Raw genomic sequence first — 20,248 nt, 5'->3', positions numbered from 1 at the left:
TCTGCTACAAAAATTCTTCCCAGAGAATTGTTGGTATGTTTTTGTCAACATATTGGTGTTACTTCTGACCGTTGTGCTTTTCACAGCACTCATTGCTGTAACTTTGAAACCTGTTGCAATATAAGTTGGAGAATCTAGAATGAGGTATTAGTTTTGATTTAGGTTTTTTAATTATTATATGATAGACAATATATATCAGGCCTAAATACTACCTAGGCAGCTTATTTTTCCTGGGATATACTCTTGTTATAAGCTCAGTATTGCATTCAGTTTTAAAATTGTCAGGAATGATAAATACTTAGAAAAACAATTTTCATAGGTGTCTAATCGTATGCTACAATGATTTTCGATCCTGAGGCTTCATGTAGTTTGCAGCCCCACAAATTTTAATAATACTTTATGGTTTCAACATTTTAAGGTAATCGGTTTGAACTAAATCTGTAATACGTTTATAAGTTCTCTCAGCATTACCAAGGGCATCTAGGCATCAGCTAGCTCGAACCAAGTCATATTGACTCTAACAAGACCTCCGTATCGATTACCTAACTGGACCAGGTCTAGTCAGTCATAGGAAAAGCGAGGAGCAGGGTTCAAGCTGGTTTTCGTAGTTTTGGTAAGGAGGGTAGGTCCCTAATTAGGCCCCGTCCACACGGTCGATCTTTGGTCGACGAACTTGTCCGATGTGACGTCAGAAGCGGAGCAGCAGCGAGAAAAGTCAGAACTTTGCCGCGGTTTCTCCGCTTCTGACGTCACATCGAACAAAGTTAGTCGAGCAAAGCTCGGCCGTGTGGACGGGGCCATAGAATAACTTAAGTAGCAGTGGGACGGGAAATTGCAAATGATTTAGACTTTTGTTTATCAAGTTTAATTTCTAGTGTGGTGGTAGTTTCAGACAGTCATCTTTGATATCCTCCTATTTCAACCTTTCGTATCTATATAGGACATTCATTGAAAGACTGACCAATGGAAACTTATATATTTGTTTAAATGCGATTTAGCTCTTTCTTAACAAAACTCCTTATTTTAACTAATATTTCTGTTAAACTGAAAAGGCTGTCTGATCCTGCCAATATTTCGTTCCAATATATAGTGTTAAAATGCTAGTCATCAGCTTTTTCTACGTTCATTTATGGTGAAGTTTAAAGCTTATAATTTCGTAAAATTTATACTCTTGACCTGGTGCGAATATAATATACCGTGTGCTTTTGCAGAATTTAACTTTTTGAAAGGGCATTTAAAGCGGGTACTGGTCTATTGTTCTGGCGGAAAAGTGGGAGTCTATGGTTCTTGAAGTATAGAAATAGCATGTATTAATTTCCAGATATTCATTTATATCAATAGTAACTTTCATGGGTACAATTTAATATGTTACATTGTACATAGCTTGAGTTTTCATTCAATAGGTCCTTTTAAGTATGGTCTCCATAGTTATTTAGTATGGTACACTGTACATAGCTTGTTTTCATTCAATAGGTCCTTATCAGTATGGTTCTCATAGGTATACTATTTTGTATGGTACATTGTACATAGGTTGAGGTTTTATTCAATAGGTCATTATCAATATGGTAAAGTGTGTATGGTTTGAATTTTTAAAATATAATTTACAGTATAGTAAATTGTGTAAAATTTGATTTCTTAATAGGTCAGTTTTAGTACGTTGTATTTAGAGATGTTTTTGATAGGTAATATTTAGTACATTGTGCTTAAGAGATTTCTTGAAAGGTTATTTCCAATATAGTATATAGTGTTTAAGATATGTTTTGATAGGTAACTCAGTAATTTAATTAATTAGGTACATTTCCGTGTTTAGGTAATTTTTATTCAGTATAGATTTATCAATACAGTGCATTTTGTATATTTTACTATATTACTTTAGGAAATATTCAAGTGGAGAAGTATATTTTTCACTAATGAGGTAATTTTCATTATTATGAAATTCGAGATGTGGATAATTACGACAGTTTGCTTATCACATCTTTGCATATTGCTAGATATATAAAAAAATAACTGAAAACCCTTCATTCTAACCTTGCCAAGAAATACTGTCCTCATCAGTATAGAGGAAATATGACAAGATTCAGTCGCAATTCTTTCAGCCGATGGGTGCATTAGTTCTTGGAAAGCTTACAAATAAATGGTTTAGGTGTATAAAAATCTAGCAATATACATAAAGATGTATTAATAAGGAAACTGGCCTATTTTATCCTCTCTCCAAATTTCGTAATATTGAAATTTGTTGCAAGTGATGATTTATTCTTGTTCCTACTAAACTGTCAAGTGACAATGTTTTGTTAAAGAGGAGGAAAGAGAGAGAGTTCTTTTCGCGGAGTCAGAGAGAGTTAGAGAGAGTTACTTCGCAGAGGAGAAGAGAGAGAGAGAGAGAGTTCACTTCGCGAGGAGAAGAGGAGAAGAGAGTTATTAGAGAGAGAGTTTACTTCGCAGGAGAAGGAAGAGAGAGAGTTACTTTACTTCGCAGGGAGGAGAGAGAGAGAGAGAGAGTTACTTCGCAGCAGAGAGAGACGAGAGAGAGTTACTTCGCAGAGGAGAACGAGAGAGTGAGAGAGGGAGTTACGTCGCAGAGCCCCCCCAGGAGAAGAGAAGAGAGAGAGATAGAGTTACTTCGCAGTGGAGAAGAGAGAGAGAGAGAGTTTACTGCTTACTTCGCAGAGAGAGAGAGAGAGAGAGTGAGTTACTTCGCAGAGAGAGAGAGAGAGAGAGTTACTTCGCGAGGAGAAGAGAGAGAGAGAGAGTTACTTCGCAGAGGAAAGAGATAGAGAGAGAAGTTACTTTCGCAGAGGGAAAAAGAGAGAGAGAGAGAGTTACTCGGGGAAGAGGAGAAGAGAGAGAGAGAGTTACTCGCAGAGGAAGAAGAGGGAGATAGAGAGAGTTACTTCGCCCAAGAGAGAGAGAGAGAGAGTTACTTCGCAGAGGATTCAAGAGAGAGAGAGAGAGAGTTACTATGCATTGAAGGAAGAAGGAGAGAGAGCAGAGAGTTTACTTCGGAGAGGAGAAGAGAGGAAGAGAGAGAGACTTCGGAGAGGAGAAGAGAGGAAGAGAGAGTGACTTCGGAGAGGAGAAGAGAGAGAGAGACTGACTTCGGAGAGGAGAAGAGAGGAAGAGAGAGAGAGACTTCGGAGAGGAGAGAAAGAGAGAGAGAGAGTTACTTCGCAGGAGAGGAGAGAGAGAGAGAGAGTTTACTTCGCAGAGGAGAAGAGAGAGAGAGTTACTTCGCAGAGGAGCAAGAGACGAGAGATTACTTCGGCAGAGAGAAGAGAGAAGAGAGTACTTCGCAGGAGAAGGAGGAGAAAGAGAGATTCGCAGGAGAAGAGAAACTAGGCAGAGGAGAAGAGAGAAACTGCACAGAGAAGAAAGAACTTACCAGTCGGTTATCCAGGCTCAATAAGCAACAAGAACTTTTTTTTTTTGCTGGACATTCACTTTCATCTTGTTAATTTTTCTGGTTTGGTCAGTATATCATTGCTGTAATGACTATTTGTTCAATATTTATATTTACTATACTATAGATGAAAATCTATCTAGTATAAATGAATCAAAAACATCTTTCATGAAAGATTTTAATTACCCGAATGGTAATATCCTAAAACCATGTGCGACAGCTCCAAACTAACCATAGATCTACTGCTACCGAGTTACATTTTCTGTGAAGCTGAAAAACCTTTTACTGGGGAACCGTTGCTGTAGAACTCACGATTTCCTCGATGACGATAAGTAACTTCCTATGGTCCATTAGAAGAAAAGTACAGCTTCGCTGCTAACTTAATGAATGCTGCTGGCTAGGCTCTTGGTATACACATCTTGCAGATACTCCCCTCGAGACATCTTTTCACTGGCCAAAAGTCGAATATGGGGTTCTCTATGTAGGGTATCTGCATCGACTGATTTTGTCCACTGACCCCACCCTGTATCTGGCAAAGTATCCAGTCTCACACTCACTCACTCTCTCGCTTTACACCAGCAAGGATGTATGGGTAAGACTGTGCTACTTTACAGAATCAAAGGGTCGGTGACAAAATCACCATCGATCCAGATAACTCAAAAAATTGAGAAAAACATATTCGACACTTGACCATTGATGCGACGATGTGAAGACACACTTGGGTAGGAATTCCAGAGCTGCATCTCCTGAAGACTTGCTGGCCATGATGGGACGAAGTGAGGCCTCCCTTGGGTAGGAGTTTCAGAGCTAGACCTCTTTTAGGCCTTGCTGTCTGCCTCTGAAATTTCATAGGACACTATTGGTTTCATGGTGGTGGTGTTACATTACAAGAGCAAATAACCAATAACTCTTTCAGTGGAAAATGAGATTCCCAACACATAATGCACAGTGATATCGAAAAGTTACAAGAGGCAAGAACATACCAGTCTTCTTTCAGTGAAGAAAGACTTATCTAATAAGAGCATTATCACAATGATTTCGAAAAGTAATGATATATCTAATAAGAGCATTATCACAATGATTTCGAAAAGAACGAGTTAATAAGGTACAGTCCTAACGACAAATATTACTCAGAATAAGGTCAATTATGCAAGATCTTTATATCAATGCAATCCTGTGCGTCGTATACAGTATAATGCCTACAGCAATCGAGTCCCCAAGAAGCAGGTCGATGCTATGCTAATATTGTCAAAATAAGATTTCGATTATACTGTTGTACCGTTCTGATAAGGTAGGTCTCAAATGCTGCCAATTTTTGACAATATAACCATTAAAATACGGGTTAAGATAGACAACCACCTTATGGTTACCATAAGTATCCCCACTTCAAAACTCAGAAAAAAACAATCAACATCACTAATATCTTCTCATTCAGCAATATAAACAGAATCTTTAAGGTGGTAACTGGAGGAAAGTACAGCGAAGAACAAGGAAATATCATATACCACGTATCAGTAGATCTTCAGAAGGTAGGCGAGTACTAAGATACTTTAAATTAGATGACCTTTCTGTAGGCAAGAGGTACCACATAACAGAATCTAGAGTGAATACAGTCATGGGTTCATCAAAAGAACCCAGGGTAAACGGTATACCATCCGGGAAACATGAACGAGAGGGTGGTGAGACACCACGTTGCGGTAGAAAGGAGTCACTGAGAGGATAGTATAAGAGTAGCAACAGTCTTTATGAAAGGAATTAATGATATACCAGGCTACTGGTAAGTGAGAATTAACTGAAAGCAAAAATTGTGAATGAGCACATAATGCTAGCACTCTTGGACTAAGTGCTACTAACAAAGAAACTAGGTAGCATGACCACTGACAGAAAATGGGAGATAAGGCCACTAACAGAAAATTGGGAAACTATGATCATTGAAAAAATGGGAACAAGGCTAACAATGAAAATGGGAAATAAGGCCACTATCAAAGGAAATAGGGAAATAAGATATTGAAAAAAGTGGGAAACTAAGCCACTGACAATGAAAATGGGGAAAAAAAAGGCCACTACCAAAGAAAATGTGGAAACTAAGCCACTGAATGAAAAGGGGAAATAAGGCCACTACCAAAGAAAATGGGAAACAAGACCACTTTAGAAAATGGGAAACGTCACCGAAAACGAAAATGGGAAATAAGAGCACCGAGAAAATAAAAGAGAAGGCCACTGACAAAGAAAATGGGAAAAAGCCACTAAAGAAAATGGGAAACTACCGGTGTCAGCACTCGTTAGTAACAATATATTATTCTTAAATTCACCTCGGTATATATGTTTGGTTTACTCATTCATTTGGGCTGAAGATGAACCCGGGGAAGGGTTCAAAAGCCTTTATGAAGTGTTTATAAATTATAAACGAACTTTTAAATTATTTCTTACTAAGTAGTTATCAAACTAACCCACAACCACGACCAATGAGGAATTCAAACCCATACTACCTAAATAAGCCAAAGTGGAAGCGACAGATTTAACTCTCTACATTATTAGAAATCACAGCGCAAAACAGAGCTGTATTGAATGCGATCTAATACAACAGTTCCTACAATACGAATCAATACTTTTATTATTCATATAATCCCTTACCTGGGTATAACTGTCTTCCTGGGCGTCAATGAACACTTCGAAGCAATAAGTTTTGGCTCAACTGTGAAGGTCACAATCTGAAAGTTTAAATATAGATTAGCATATTCATAATTACGGGTGTGCTTAAGATATATTCAGTTGGGAGGAGGAGGAGGAGGAGTAGGAGGAGGGAGGGAGGAGGAGGAGGAGGAAAGGAGGGGGGGGGGGGTGGTGGTTTTGCAAGTCTCACAGGAGAACCTATTTTTTTGAGTAGTTAAGACAAAAATAGGAAATGCTTAAAAATCAAAGAATAATATTTCCTACAATATCGTAGCCTCATAAATGTATATAATATCTTGGGTGTTAGGGTACTAAGTATATTATATATTTTTCTTTTTTGTCCCCAAATCTAGGATACCATATGAAAATACACAAATAGGTATGTCAGTTATAACTATCAGAATCAAGTTGAATATCAAAGTTATCTGGATAAATTAATCAGTGAGCGCTAATATTAAAGCTAGTAAAAAATATATGATGGAAAAAATGCGACTGTTTTAATTGTTATTCAAAAAATATTACTATGCTGGCGTTTACGTTATATATATACTTGCTCTGATATGCGGATTCAAATTGCATCCATATTTCCTCCTAATCGTGCAATGTCTCTCCAGAAAAGCAATCAATATTGCTGTCATATGACTGCTGCTCCCATTTACCTGAACACAATACAATATACTATTAAGTTTCCTACAAGCAACTTCACATGCTTGAACAATGTCGTTTCACTAAGGCTATCTCCACACCATTGACGTTAAAAGTTGCTTTCAGTCATATGGCTAAGGAGGAACTTTTTATAAATAATAACCATCTATATTTAAGCTGCATCACACCCATATGGCCTTGGGTTCGAGTCTTGGCTGAGGTGAACACACACACACACACAAACTATTCCTTCTGGGTTCAAGTTATTCCCTAGGTACACATTGGATTCGATATGTACCTTTTGTGGTAACAATACCGTAGGGTTAACTTAGGCTATATGGGAATGTCCTGCATTATTTTAACAGGGAGAGATTCGTTCTAAGATCCAGGTGTCGCAAACTTGTCCGGTTCATTAGCAACATGCTATATATATATATATATATATATAATCTATATATATATATATTATATATATATTATATATTATATCTACACGTCCCTCGCTCTCTCTCTAAGACCTGACACTTGACTCCAGTCTTGCAAAGTGATACGTTGGCAACTGCTGTGTTAGTTACAATGTATGAAAAATTGACAAAAACTGACTTACACAATAAGCAAATCGTTGATATGATCAATAAAATAGTAATCGATTAATCAACAAGTTCTACATCTCGCTGGGGACTGATTACAAGTTGCACAACCATTGAAGCTTACGGAAATAGTATGCAAATAATGATTTGCTAAGAAAAAAAATGTCATGCAACATTGGAGACTAAATTACATATATATTGAACCTTAGAGATTAATTAATAATTACATATCAATTGAACTTTATGTATGGAGACATAATTACTTCTCAATTGAACTTTACGGAGATTATATATAAATTGAACTTTACAGTGATTGATTAATTATATATCCATTGAACTTTGAGGTTAATTGATAATTACATAAACTGTACAGAGATTGTTTGATTAATTACATAGCAATTGGGCTTTACGAAGCTTTATTACTAATTACATATAAACTGAACCTTACGTAGATTAATAATTACACCTCAACCGAAAGTTATGGAGATAAATTACAGACCAATAGTACCATATGGAGGCTGATTAATAGTCACATACCAATTAAGCCTTACGGAGATTAGTGTTACATATTAAGGGAACTTTGCGGATTTCAATTGAGCTTTATGGAGACTGATTGATAAAGATATATAAATTGAAACTTACGGAGATTAATTGTTACACATCAAGTGAACCTTGCAGAGATTAATAATTACATCTCAATTGAACCTTATGGAGATTAATAGTTATGTATCAATAGTACCACCATAGAAATAGATTAATAATTACATATCGATTGAACTTTAGAGAGATTGATTAATAGTTACATACCAATTGAACTTAACGGAAATATAATGTAAATAATGATTTTTTTATGACAAAAACGTCATAAAATATTGAAGGCATGATTTTTTTTATGACAAAAACGTCATAAAATATTGAAGGCAAGCTGCAACAATATGAATATTGATGTGCATTGCAAATATAATTGTTGCTTCATGAAGGTTTGCAAAGTAATTTAAGACATACCAGTCTACAGAATGGATCAAGCAATGACTTGCAATATACCCTCCCAGGGACAATCTAACCCACTTATGGGTAACTGCAACAAAACTTCCCCGGGGGGTTGGGGCCGTGGGGGAGGATGCTTAGTACCAACCCATCGGGAACGAACGTAATATCAAACTATAAAAGATACATTTCCCAAATTATATCCGTACGTTTCTCCAGTTATCTCATCTACACTGCATTATACACACCATTTTCTATATTTTAGAATATAAAAATATATCTAATTAAATATCTCCGTGGAATTACCATCCACGCGTCATGGTTAAGCCTAAACCACAGCAGGTTTGCAATTGCAACAATGGAAGACTATGAATACTTTAAAGTATGCAAATTAAGGCAGAGATAAGTTAGCGTAATTAAAAATCGGGACATTCCTAATTTTGGAAGGAGCTGCGTTCATCGGTGTAATGTTAAATCGCCCAGTCCCATAACCTTTGCTATTTGAAGTCCAACTTTGATGCAACACCAGTGACAAGTCCATCTAATCTCCGGTTTAGGGGTAGGGGGTGTGTGGTTGGGGCTGATACCCATAGAATAAAGATCATTGGCACGTGCCCAATACTAAATATAATCCTATTAAACAGGAGAAAATACTCTTTTGTCTATTATACGAAATCCCCAGTTGAGATGGGGGTGGGGAGGGTGATATTCAAGAGATTCGTTTCACTAGGTTAGAATAAAGATCATTGGCACGTGCCCAACGCTAAATAATCTATAAAATAGGAGAAAATGCAATTTTGACCATTATACGAAACCCTCAGTTGAGGTACGAGACTATTCTGGGTTTGGTGATATTTCTGCTAAGTATTACTGGCTTCATGTAATTCAAAAGTACTGTTAAAGGGGATGGGTGGGTGGGTTCGGGGGAAGACTTCCCCCCTCCCCACCCCCTGGGCAGGTGCGATACGGTACTTACCGTGGCCACATCTCTATCCCTTTTATCTGGTGTTGACTTAAGCGTATTATATAACTGCTTCGAATGGTACCATTCTCATTTCATTGCTTGGGCATCCCCTACCCTCCTAACCCCTTCCCCCAGAAACAAAAACCAGGTTTCCCAAAGTAACCCCCACCCCAATTCACGTCTTGATTACTAGATAATTATAGTGGTAGCAGTTTGCATCAGGAGCGTCTGACAACATATAACATTTCGCTGGGCATGTGGTCACGGCTGTTTTATACATTTTTGTCCATAGTTATAATTGGCTTCTCTTTACTGCACTCTGGTGCGAGAGCCGGTGACCCAAATTTCCCAGTTTTCTGTTGAAAATCCCATGATCAATTAACGTATCGTATAACAAACCAATTATACGCGATTTCACAGAATGTAAGTCAGGCGATGACAACTGGGCAACCAGACCGTCAAAATGTGAAACATTCTCCATCAATTAAAACTTAATAAAAACACCAAAACCTCGCTTCCGCACGTCAGGCAATTGAAAAATAGTCACTCACATGACAAATAACCACGATCCCTTTGAAGAACGACGGTATAACTGACGAAAATGCAAAACCACGCCACGGGATGCACAGACACCGATCCACCTCACTCCCACCCTAACAGAGAACTGAAAACTCCGGTGTACTGGTGAAGCGCCTCAGTGGCGTGGTTTGTTTGGTGTTTGCTTCTCACCTCGGTGGTCGCGGGTTCGATTCTCGGCCATTCCATCGAGGAGTGAGAGATGTGTATTTCTGGTGATAGAAGTTCACTCTCGACGTGGTTCGGAAGTCACGTCAAGCCGTTGGTCCCGTTGCTGAATAACCACTGGTTCCATGCGGCGTAGAAACACCATACAAACAAACAAAACAAAAACACCGGTGACTGGGTGAGGCGTTGATGGTGAGTGGCCGATCTCGCTCCCAGGTGAGGGAGTATATAGACTCACTAATCACCTAACTACCGCTGTTTCAGTTGTTTCAACAAGCATGCTTTGTCCGATCTTTTGCTTCCTGCTTATAGCTTTTTTCACGCAAAATGCATGAACGGTAAGCAATAGGTTTGGAATTTGTATAAAAACACGTTCAAGTACACAGCTGGTATGTGGTATATTTTTTCAGGTGTGGACCATAGTGTACAGTATTGCAGGCACTTTGGATAATCGGTGATAAAAGTGGATGTATCTAGTAGATATATATATATATATATATATATTATATATATATTATATATATATATATATATGTGTATATATATAATATATATATATATATATATATATATATATATAACCAAAAAAAGGAAATGGACAACACAAGAGTACAAGGTGACAAAAACTTTATTGTGAACCAACATATGTATACAACTTTTATAACTTCACGCTGGAGTGGAACATCATTTTTTTTTTAAACTCTCGTTCATAGAACGTCTTTTCATTCCATCATTTTTTTAATTTCATCATCATCTGTCTCTTTCCCTAGAACACATGGGGGCGATCTAAAAGTTAAGTCGGGTATATACACACAAGAGCCTTAAAATGATAAGTTCACAAGTTCACAGAGTTTGGTAAAACTAATGAATCATGACATCGAGATTTTTTTTGGGGAGGTGTTTTTCTTTTTTCTTTTTTATTTCCAACAATCGCAGTCCACTTGCCTCTTCTATCGCAGGCACATATAAAACTTAAAACTGGCTGGAATCTTAAAGACAAAGTGATGGTTTATCGGGGTCATGAAATGGAACTTTCAATGAAAAATATCACCAGTAAATTTGTCTATTTGTGATTGATAGAAAACGGATTAGCAATTGGTGTAAATGGATTATTGCAAGAATGATGCTTAGTTATTGAGAGGCTGAAATAATATATTTTCATGCCTCCTTTAAAAGCTGAACCAAATAATAGACTGAGAATCTTCAAACTGAATTACAGCATAATGTATTGTTAGTCAAACTTTAAAAAAAATAATAATCCACATTTGGAGCGAGGTTTATTTATCAAAATGAAAAAAAAAAATTGCACAATTAGACTGAGGTTAATTGATCAATTTGAAAAGCTACATATACAGCTGCTGGTTTTAATGATATGTCTAAGGATTTCTAACTGAATGAGGACCAATTTTGTTCAGACCGAAAAAACTACATTTTTAGACTGAGGTTCACTGGTCAAATAAAAAAACTTCATTTTTAGACTGAGGTTCAGCGAAAAATCTAAAAAAAAAAAAAAACAAAAAAAACAAAAAAACTACATAATAAGGATACAGATCTTATATGTCTAAATATGTCCGTACTGAATACAGTATCACTTTTGTTCATCAAACTAAAGAAAAAACTCCATATTTGGACTGAAGTTTTAGTGATGAAACTGAAAAAACTACACAGTTAGGCTGAGGTACAGTGACCAAAATGAAATAACTTTTTTCATCAAACTAAAGAAAAAATCCACATTTGGACTGAAGTTTTAGTGATGAGACTAAAAAAAAAAAAAACTACACAGTTATGCTGAGGTACAATGACCAAACTGAAATAACTTTTTTCGTCAAACTAAAAAAAAAAAAAAAAAAAAAAAAAAAAAAACTCTACATTTGGACTGAAGTTTTAGTGATCCAACTGAAAAAAAACTACATAGTTAAGGTACTCGAATGATATGTCTAAGAAATGGGCCACTTGTAAAATAAAAATGCTAAATATACAGAAGATCCAGCCAGATAGTCAACATTACAAAAAAATAAATATATTTTACACTCAAATCTTTCAACTCGGTCAATTACAACCAACAACGTTCTCCACAACCGGAAAAAAAACATATCCTCCTTACCGATGAACCAACGTAGATGATGCAACAGGTTTACAAAAAAAACAAGAAACAAAAAAAAACTCCTACATACAATAAAATAGATTTTTTTTTCTGGTAATATCCGAGGGCCTAAAACTATTGTTACAACAATCCCGGCGATGGGGTGGTGAGGGTTGGCCTACAATGTATTGACGACAGTTTTCAAATACAGAAAACTACAACTACATCTCTACTACAAAGGATTGTAGGTCCCTTTTGCACCAAGGGACCGGTGATGAAAATGATGAAGATGATGATGATGATATAGTGAAGCTGCTCTCTGTTGTTGAGTTCTTCATAGCAGAGATGGTGTACTATACAGCTCTGTGTGTGTGTTTGTTTGTTTCAAGTAAGTAAGTGATAATGACGAGTCACAGGCTTCGGAAATATTATTGAATCTCTAGATTTGCTCTAGAAAATGAGCCCATAAAAGAAGAAGAAGAAGAAGAAGAAGGAGATGATTAACTTACCATCACATTCATTCTTTGTGCGTAGTTTTATTTTTTTATTCCGTGAAATCTAGAGACGCTATGATTTAAGTGAACACCGTTTTTTGGCACAAGAGTTGTCAATCAACCTCTTTGGAGAAAAATAAATAAATAAATAAAGAACATTTAGCAACAAATGAACAACTTTTTCTCTTTTTTTAGATGAAATTCCACGACAAAATTGCGTCGTAAACACAAAACAGTGACAATGAGTGTCTTTGTACGTAGTCTTCTGTATCCCCGGGGTACTTTCACTGACATCTTGTACTACGCTTACCATATGCTGCAGTTGTTGTTTTGGTTTAAGCTAGCCTTATGCCAGCACGGCTTATTGTTCTTGGGCAGCCTGTAACAGCCAGAATAACCAGAAAGTAACCCTGTTTGCCCTTAAGCTGACAGTGTTCCGCTTTTATGTCAACAAAGCAATAAACCTAGGCCAATAATAAAAGCTCGGTCTAACGCACGCTGAACAAAACAAAACACAAGGAAAATAGACTAATACAGGTAGATTATCATTAAAGTAAAGCAAATTAAATGAATGAATGGTCCCCTTTACCAATAAAAGCAAAACACAACGATAATAAATGCAAGAAAACTGGACATATCTGGGAGTAGAATGCAACCTCTAGACCTACAAACTAAAATGTCGTCATTAAAAGTCATAATAAATATCAATTTAAGTTCATAGTGCTTGGCAGCCTTGGAAAACGATACCTAGCATGAATTTTAAGTCATTATTTTCAGATTTACGACGCAAGTTTGTAACGAATGACATCTCCAACCAGTTCATATATAGGTCTATAAATGTTTTCCCAGTTGCGTGGAGACGGACTCAGTCCGCCAAAAATCCCCTGTCTGGGCTACTCGAAGTCGCCGTTTCGTAGGGCGACCATGAAACAAATGAGCATCGAGATGGAGAGAAAGGAACTGAATGAGATTTACAATAAACCAAAAAGGAATTGTGACCTCAATTGTAGTTCTGAGAGTCCCTTCCCACCAACAGAATCATAAATTTCAGAAATGTATACAAAGCAAACGTATTATTACCAAGTAATCTCTTTTCACTAGAATATGAAGACGTAAAAATATTAGTAATTTTAATTATTAAACAACTGATTACGTTCTAGACAACCAATGCTCAGAACGTGAATAATTTCACATTAATTACATTTCATTGAAAACACGTTTTTAGTAATACATGATAAATTCAAAATTGCCATGGCAGGATACATTTCATGTACAGACACTTTTTTTAAAATGACAATTTGTCCAAAATTGCATTTTTTCCTAACTATACAAACCTGAGGTCCTTTTACAATAGGAAGGTACTAGCGGCAGCTGGATAGGTCGTAAGCTTTCGAACAAGGGGTTCGGTAGTTAACTGCTTGTCCGACAGGCGCGCGCGCGCGACTGGGAGGTAAACAAATCACTTTTGCTTTTGGCCCAAGCAAAAACTGCAGAGTGAGGGTGGCATGAGGTGGGGCTATGTGTAAAAGGACCTCAGGTTTGTATAGTTAGGAAAAATGCAATTTTGGACAAATTGTCATTTGTTCCGACACGGCATACAAACCTTCGGTCCTTTTACAATAGGAAGACTCACTTCTTGGTGGGTGGAATCTGAGTCTTTTGTGAACAGACTGGTGTTCGCCCAACCTTGGAAGCCTCCCTGGTCGTAAGAGCGAGGGAGGGATCCAAGCCTCTGTCCGATTGATCGGGGTGTGCACCGCAGGATCAATGGTCAGACCTCTGGACCGAGTACTAAGAGAGAGGCAAGCGTATCTCTTCGTACCAGCAATGTAAGAACTTGTTCCTGTACAGGAGCAAATATAAAGTCATGGATTTGACTCCTGTAGGCATCCACTTCCCCCCCCCTTGTAGGAGGAAGTGGTGGATATTCTGCTCCCATCCCTAGTGAAAGGGATAGGATGGGGCTCTGTCACATAGCTCACCTGCATCTCGTCCTCATCCAGCGTAGTGACGACCGTGGCCCTCTGCCCATAGGTAGAGGAGGAGGAAAAGACGGGAAGAGGGAGCCAGTCACTCACTCATTCCACATCCATCCACACAGTCACACCAGGACTCGATGCTGTTTCAGCCTGCGAGGGTCTGGGTTTGCTACACAACTTGTTGAGCAGCCACCACGGTCCCAAGGAAAGGATATCCAAGGACCTGTAGGCAATATCCCGAAGGTAGAAGGCCGTAAAGGAAGTCTGGTTAGACCAGACCCCTGCCTTCAGTACCTGCGCCACGGAGAAGTTCTTACGAAACGCCAACGAGGGGCCAATACTTCTGACTTCGTGAGCTCTCGGACGGGACGTACGGATGTCGTCACTACCATCAGCCTCATACGCCCTCCTGATGACCTCACGCAGTCGGCATGAAAGAGTGTTCTTGGATACTCCTTCCTTGGTTACCCGGTGCTAACGAAGAGGCGTCGATACTCAGGCCTGAGGTATCGAGTTCTCTTCAGATAGCGTCGTAGCGCCCTCCCAGGACAAAGCAGCATCTCATCCGCATCATTATCGGTGAAGTCCATTAGGGAGGGAATCGTGAAACGACTCGAACCTGTCGTCAGGGATCGACGGTTTCTGAGTCTTCGCAACGAAGTTCGGGACGAAATCGAGCGTCACCGATCCCCATCCACCTGGAAATGTCGTACATCATGGGAAAGACCATGAAGTTCCCGTACTCTCTTCGCCGATGCCAGGGCCAGCAAGAAGAGTGGTCAGATCCCACGCAGGGAGCCTGAGTTCCCTGGGTGGGCAAGACCTTTCGAAGCTCCTCATGAGCAAGGAGATCTCGAACGAGTTCGAGATGTCCAATCCCCTCAGTTTCAGGACGAGCGCCAAGGCGGCTCTGTATCCTTTGACTGTGGAGACTGAGAGGAGCTTCTCTCGGCGAAGAAAAACGAGGAAATCCGCTACCTGCTGAAGAGTGGCTCTGAGAGGAGATAGACCCCGTCTACGACACCAACCACAGAAGACGGCCGACTTCCCCTGGTACACAGCTGCAGAGGACTGACGGACGTTTCCAGCCATCTCTGTTGCTGCGCTACGAGAAAAAGTCTCTCGTTCGCAAGAGATGGTGGATAACAGCCAGCCGTGAAGACGTAGGGACTGGACTGCTCGGTGGTACCGCTCGACGTGTGGTTGGTGCGAGAAGGTTGTGCCAAGGGGGAATCTCTCTCGGGTCTCCTGCGAGAAGAGCCAGCAGGTCCGGATACCAAATGGCCTGTGGCCATTTGGGAGCCACCAGGATCATCCTGAGATTCGGGGTGACCAGTGCTCGACTGATCACCTTGCGAATCAGGCTGAACGGGGGAAAGGCATAGGCGAAGAGGTTGTCCCACGGGTGTTGAAGAGCGTCCTCTGCAGCTGCCCATGGGTCCGGCACGGCCGAGAAGAACACCTGGAGCTTCCTGTTGTGCCGGTTGGCGAACAGATCCACGACTGGTTGCCCCCATAGGTCGAAGACGGTCGAGAGCCTTTCCACCACGTCCTGGTGTAGAGACCATTCGGTCCCTATCACCTGATCCCGACGGCTGAGCGTGTCTGCTACTACCTTCCTCTTCTCTGGAATGTAGCGTGCCGACAGCTCTATTGAGTGTGCCTCGGCCCACTCGTGCACCTGCCGAGTCAACTGGTACAACGGGAGAGACACTAGGCCCCCCTGTCTGTTGACGTAGGCCACTACCGTGGTGTTGTCGCACATCAACGCCACTGAGTGTCTCACCAAGCGGTACTGGAACTCTTGGAGAGCGAGGAACGCTACCTTGAGTTCCAGTACATTGATGTGAAGGTGCTTGTCGTTCTCGTCCCACACTCCTGAAGTCAGCAACTCCTCCAGGTGTGTGCCCCATCCCTCGGTCGATGCGTCTGAGAACAGCTGCATGTCCGGGGGGGGGAATGCGCAGAGGCACTCCTCTTAAGAGGTTCCTGTCGTCCAGCCACCAGGCTAGATCCTGCCTTATTTCCGGTGTCAGTGACACTGGAAAGCTTGGGGGATCCGTCGCCTGCGACCAACTCTCCTTTAGCCTCCACTGAAGAGACCGCAGGTGAAGACGCCCGTGAGGGACTAACTTCTCGAGTGACGACAGGTGTCCGATCACGACTTGCCACCGCTGAGCTACCTGCTCCTGTCGAGACAGGAACTGGTTGGCTGCCTCCCTGAATCTGCTGATCCGCGAGTCTGCGGGGAAGACTCGCCCTGCTACCGTGTCGATCAGCATACCCAGGTACTTCATCCTCTGCTTGGGCTCGAGATCGGACTTTTCGAAGTTCACAACGATCCCCAGATCGCGACAGAACTCGAGCAGTCGATCCCTGTCCTGTATCAACTGCGAGCGGGAGCTCGCCAGGACTAACCAATCGTCGAGATACCTCGTCAGACGTATCCCGTGCGAATGGGCCCAAGCAGGCACCAGAGTGAACACTCGCGTGAACACCTGTGGGGCGGTTGAGAGACCGAAGCAAAGTGCCCTGAATTGGTACACCGTCCCGTCGAGGATGAAGCGGAGGTACTTTCTGGAGGACTGATGAATGGGTATTGGAAATACGTATCCTTCAAGTCCACCGAAAGCATGAAATCGTTCTCCCTGATGGAGTCGAGCACTGAGCGTGCCGTCTCCATCGTGAACCGGGTCTGGCGAACAACCCGGTTCAGGGGAGAGAGATCTGTCACCGGGCCCGAGCCTCCCGTGACTTTTCCACCAGGAAGAGTCGACTGTAAAAGCCCGGTGACTGATCCGTGACGATTTCTACAGCTCTCTTGCTCAGCATGGTCTTGATCTCCTGTCTCAGTTCTACGTCCTTCGATGACCCTGGAACGTACGACTGCTGTCGGACCGGGTTGGAGGTGGGGGGTGGCCGAGATTCGAAGGGTAATAGATATCCGTCCCGAAGGACATCTACAATCCAGGTCTCGGTGCCGTAGCGCTGCCAAGTTGCCCAATGGCTGGCCAGGCACCCCCCCACTTCCGGCAGCAGGTGAGGGGGAACGCCGTCCCTAGCGTTTCCCCCCTTTCTTCGACTTCTTCCCAGAGCCTCCACGGGAGGAGGAGGGCTGGTAGGAGGGCTGGTTACGGCTCCCCTTGTTAGAAGTCGAAGAAGACAGAGTCTTTCTCCGGGGCTTCGACGCAGCTACCGTCTTGGCCACCGAGGAAGCGCTAGCCGAGCTCTTAGAGTTGGCCGCAGTCCGAGGCTGCCCAGAAGCCTTCGAGACTGCCTGGTGTACCAGACGGTCACTGTCGTCAGTGCGCCGTCTGTTCACCGCAGCGTCCACCCTCTCTCCTGGAAAGAGAGACGTGGAACTCCGTACAGGTCCGTTGCGAAGTCCCAAAGCCGCTTCACGCCCGGCCGCCCTGGAAACCCGATTAAGGACGGCGTCCCTTCGTCGGAGAACCAGGTTGGCCCACAGGTTCACCGTCTGGTGGGCAAGGAAGGAGATGGCTCTTCCTCCAGACTGGCAAAGTCTCCTAAAGGCCGAGTCATCTTCAGGAGAAATTCACCCGGAGTTGGCTGCGACCTTAGATACTGTGAGGGACCACAGATCTAGCCAGGAGACGGCCTGGAAAGCTGCCATGGCGGTAGATTCCAGGCCGAGTGCCTCTTGCTGCGAGAACCATAGGTTCTCGGACAGGAGCTGCTGCAGAGACACACCTGTTTGGGCGGCATCGGGTCTTCAGATGGCACGTAAAACCGCCGCTGTCGCAGCAGAGGAGGTGGAAGCAGCTTGCTCGACCTGCTAGCCTTGAGCGAACCGTCTTGTCCGGAAACCAGCGATTCAACCTGGTCCAGCACTGAGTCGGCAAGCTCGGAACGCGGCAAACCCACCGTCGGTCTGGGTTCCCTCTTCGGGCCCCAGAACGACTCGAGCCGAGACGTGGGCTCGGATGGTGGGAGCGGCGATCCTTCCCCGAGGTCGTTGTGCTGACGAATCAGCGCAATAACCTCGGCAAAGTTCCTCTGGATCTCAGGAGTGACTGCGTCCTGCGGAGTCGGACCATCCAGTCCTTCAAACAGGAGCATCTCCCGAGAGCCTCCTCCCTCAAGGGGAGGAACAGCGACAGACCCCTCTCGGTCTCCTCCAACCACTTGTGCGTACGACCTGGCTGGTCCGAGAACCGTGCCTGGTACGTACGACGACGTGGTGGGATCCTGAGGGGCGCACCCCTCACGATCATTAGCAGACCTGACGCTCCCTCCTCGCTCGCTGGCAGAACCAGCGGGCTTGGAAGACTGCAGGCGATCGTCAACCCGCGGTGGCGATCGAGCTTGCAGACCTAGTCGAGCCGTCTCGCTGTGGAGAACGGCTGGACCGAGAACACGCGCCCCGGTCTCGTGTGTCAGAAGAGCTGGTGCCGGTCGCCGTACCCGATCGCTCTCTGTGCGAGTGACGGTCAGGCGACCGGCGAGCTCTACTGTCACGGTGAGACCGGTGCGTGTCCTCACGGCGCGTCAGTTCGCTGGTACCAGCCGTGGCTGGTGCCGGCGAACGGGGGGACCTCTTCCCAGCCTCAGCCCGTGGCCGGTCATGGACCGTCACGTCCGCCCGGGTAGCCAGCTGCTCGCCGCGAGAGCGAGAGCTGGTCTGGTGAGAGTCGCGTGAGCGGCTGTCACCAGTCTTCCGCTCCGTGCCGTGAACCTGACGCTGAGCGGACTCAGAGGTCTGGTTCCTGGCTGCACGGTCGCTGTTAGGCGACCGTACACTCGATACCTCTCGCGAACGAGAGGCCGAGACGGATCCTGCTGCCGTGGCCGAACCACTACCAGCAGGTGAGGAAGTGCCGGTGTTAGCCGGCACTCCTCTGGTCCCCGTAGTCTTCTTCCTCGCGGAAGAAGAGACGGGTCCTGCCCCCGAAGGAGCAGGGTGACCAGCGGAAGAACCCCCCGTCTCACCAGAGCGAGACGGGCCCTTAGAAGTTCCCGAAGGAGACTTCTTAGGGGGGGGGAGACGACCTTCTTCTTCTTCGGCGGGGGAGCCTTAGACGAAGAAGGGGAAGAGGCGGCAGACGACGACGACGACGAAGAAGACGATGAAGACGACGACGACACCTTCCTCCTCTTCTTCTTCTTCTTCGTCAACCTCCTCAGGACCGACGTCAGATCTGACATCCAGAGCGGAGCCGGGGCTGCTGTTGCCGAAGCAACAGGGCCCGGACGCACCTGTCCGAACAGATCAGCATCGGGAGCAGCGGGGCCAGGAACAGGAACAACGTCAGCAGGTGCAGGCATCACAGGAACAGCAGTAGAGACGGCAGGAGCAGGTACAGTAACGGCATCAGTGGTCATCACGTCACGTCCGTGAACGGCGGCTGGGCAGGTACGGCAGGTACGGCAGGCTGTGCAGGCTGTCCAGTTGGACGGACCAGCGGAACAGACATCCTTGGTACTGGTGGGAGGTCCAGGGGCGAGCTCTTCGGGCACACGAAGTCCGGTCGCGGCAGCACGGCAAACCCAGTTGGCGGCATCACACTCCCCCGTGGTACGGCGACTGGCCCCTGCACCGATGTAGTAGGTATTACAGAGACCGCGTGCGGGGTGTACACCAGGTGAGGAGGTGAAGCGTAGCCAGGTGTTGTAAGGGTCGTGGTGGTGGTCGTAACCGTCGCATGGGTGACCGCCACTGAGCCAGCGAGAT

General features: G+C 43.5%; 1 long non-coding RNA gene across 1 annotated transcript; it reads right to left on the bottom strand.

The window, feature by feature from the left end:
- Positions 1-3,994: 3,994 nt before the first annotated feature.
- On the bottom strand, positions 3,995-10,149 carry LOC135221199 (uncharacterized). Its single transcript, XR_010315893.1, has 3 exons — positions 9,808-10,149; positions 6,032-6,108; positions 3,995-4,235 (listed from the first exon to the last, which is right to left on the bottom strand). It is a non-coding gene; the product is annotated as an uncharacterized LOC135221199 (long non-coding RNA).
- Between the last annotated feature and the right edge of the window lie 10,099 nt (positions 10,150-20,248).

Source organism: Macrobrachium nipponense, chromosome 20, assembly GCF_015104395.2.
Source record: "Macrobrachium nipponense isolate FS-2020 chromosome 20, ASM1510439v2, whole genome shotgun sequence".
NCBI classification, from domain to species: Eukaryota; Metazoa; Arthropoda; class Malacostraca; order Decapoda; family Palaemonidae; genus Macrobrachium; species Macrobrachium nipponense.
Note: the sequence above shows the minus strand (reverse complement) of the source record. Positions and strands in the feature narration are given on the sequence as shown.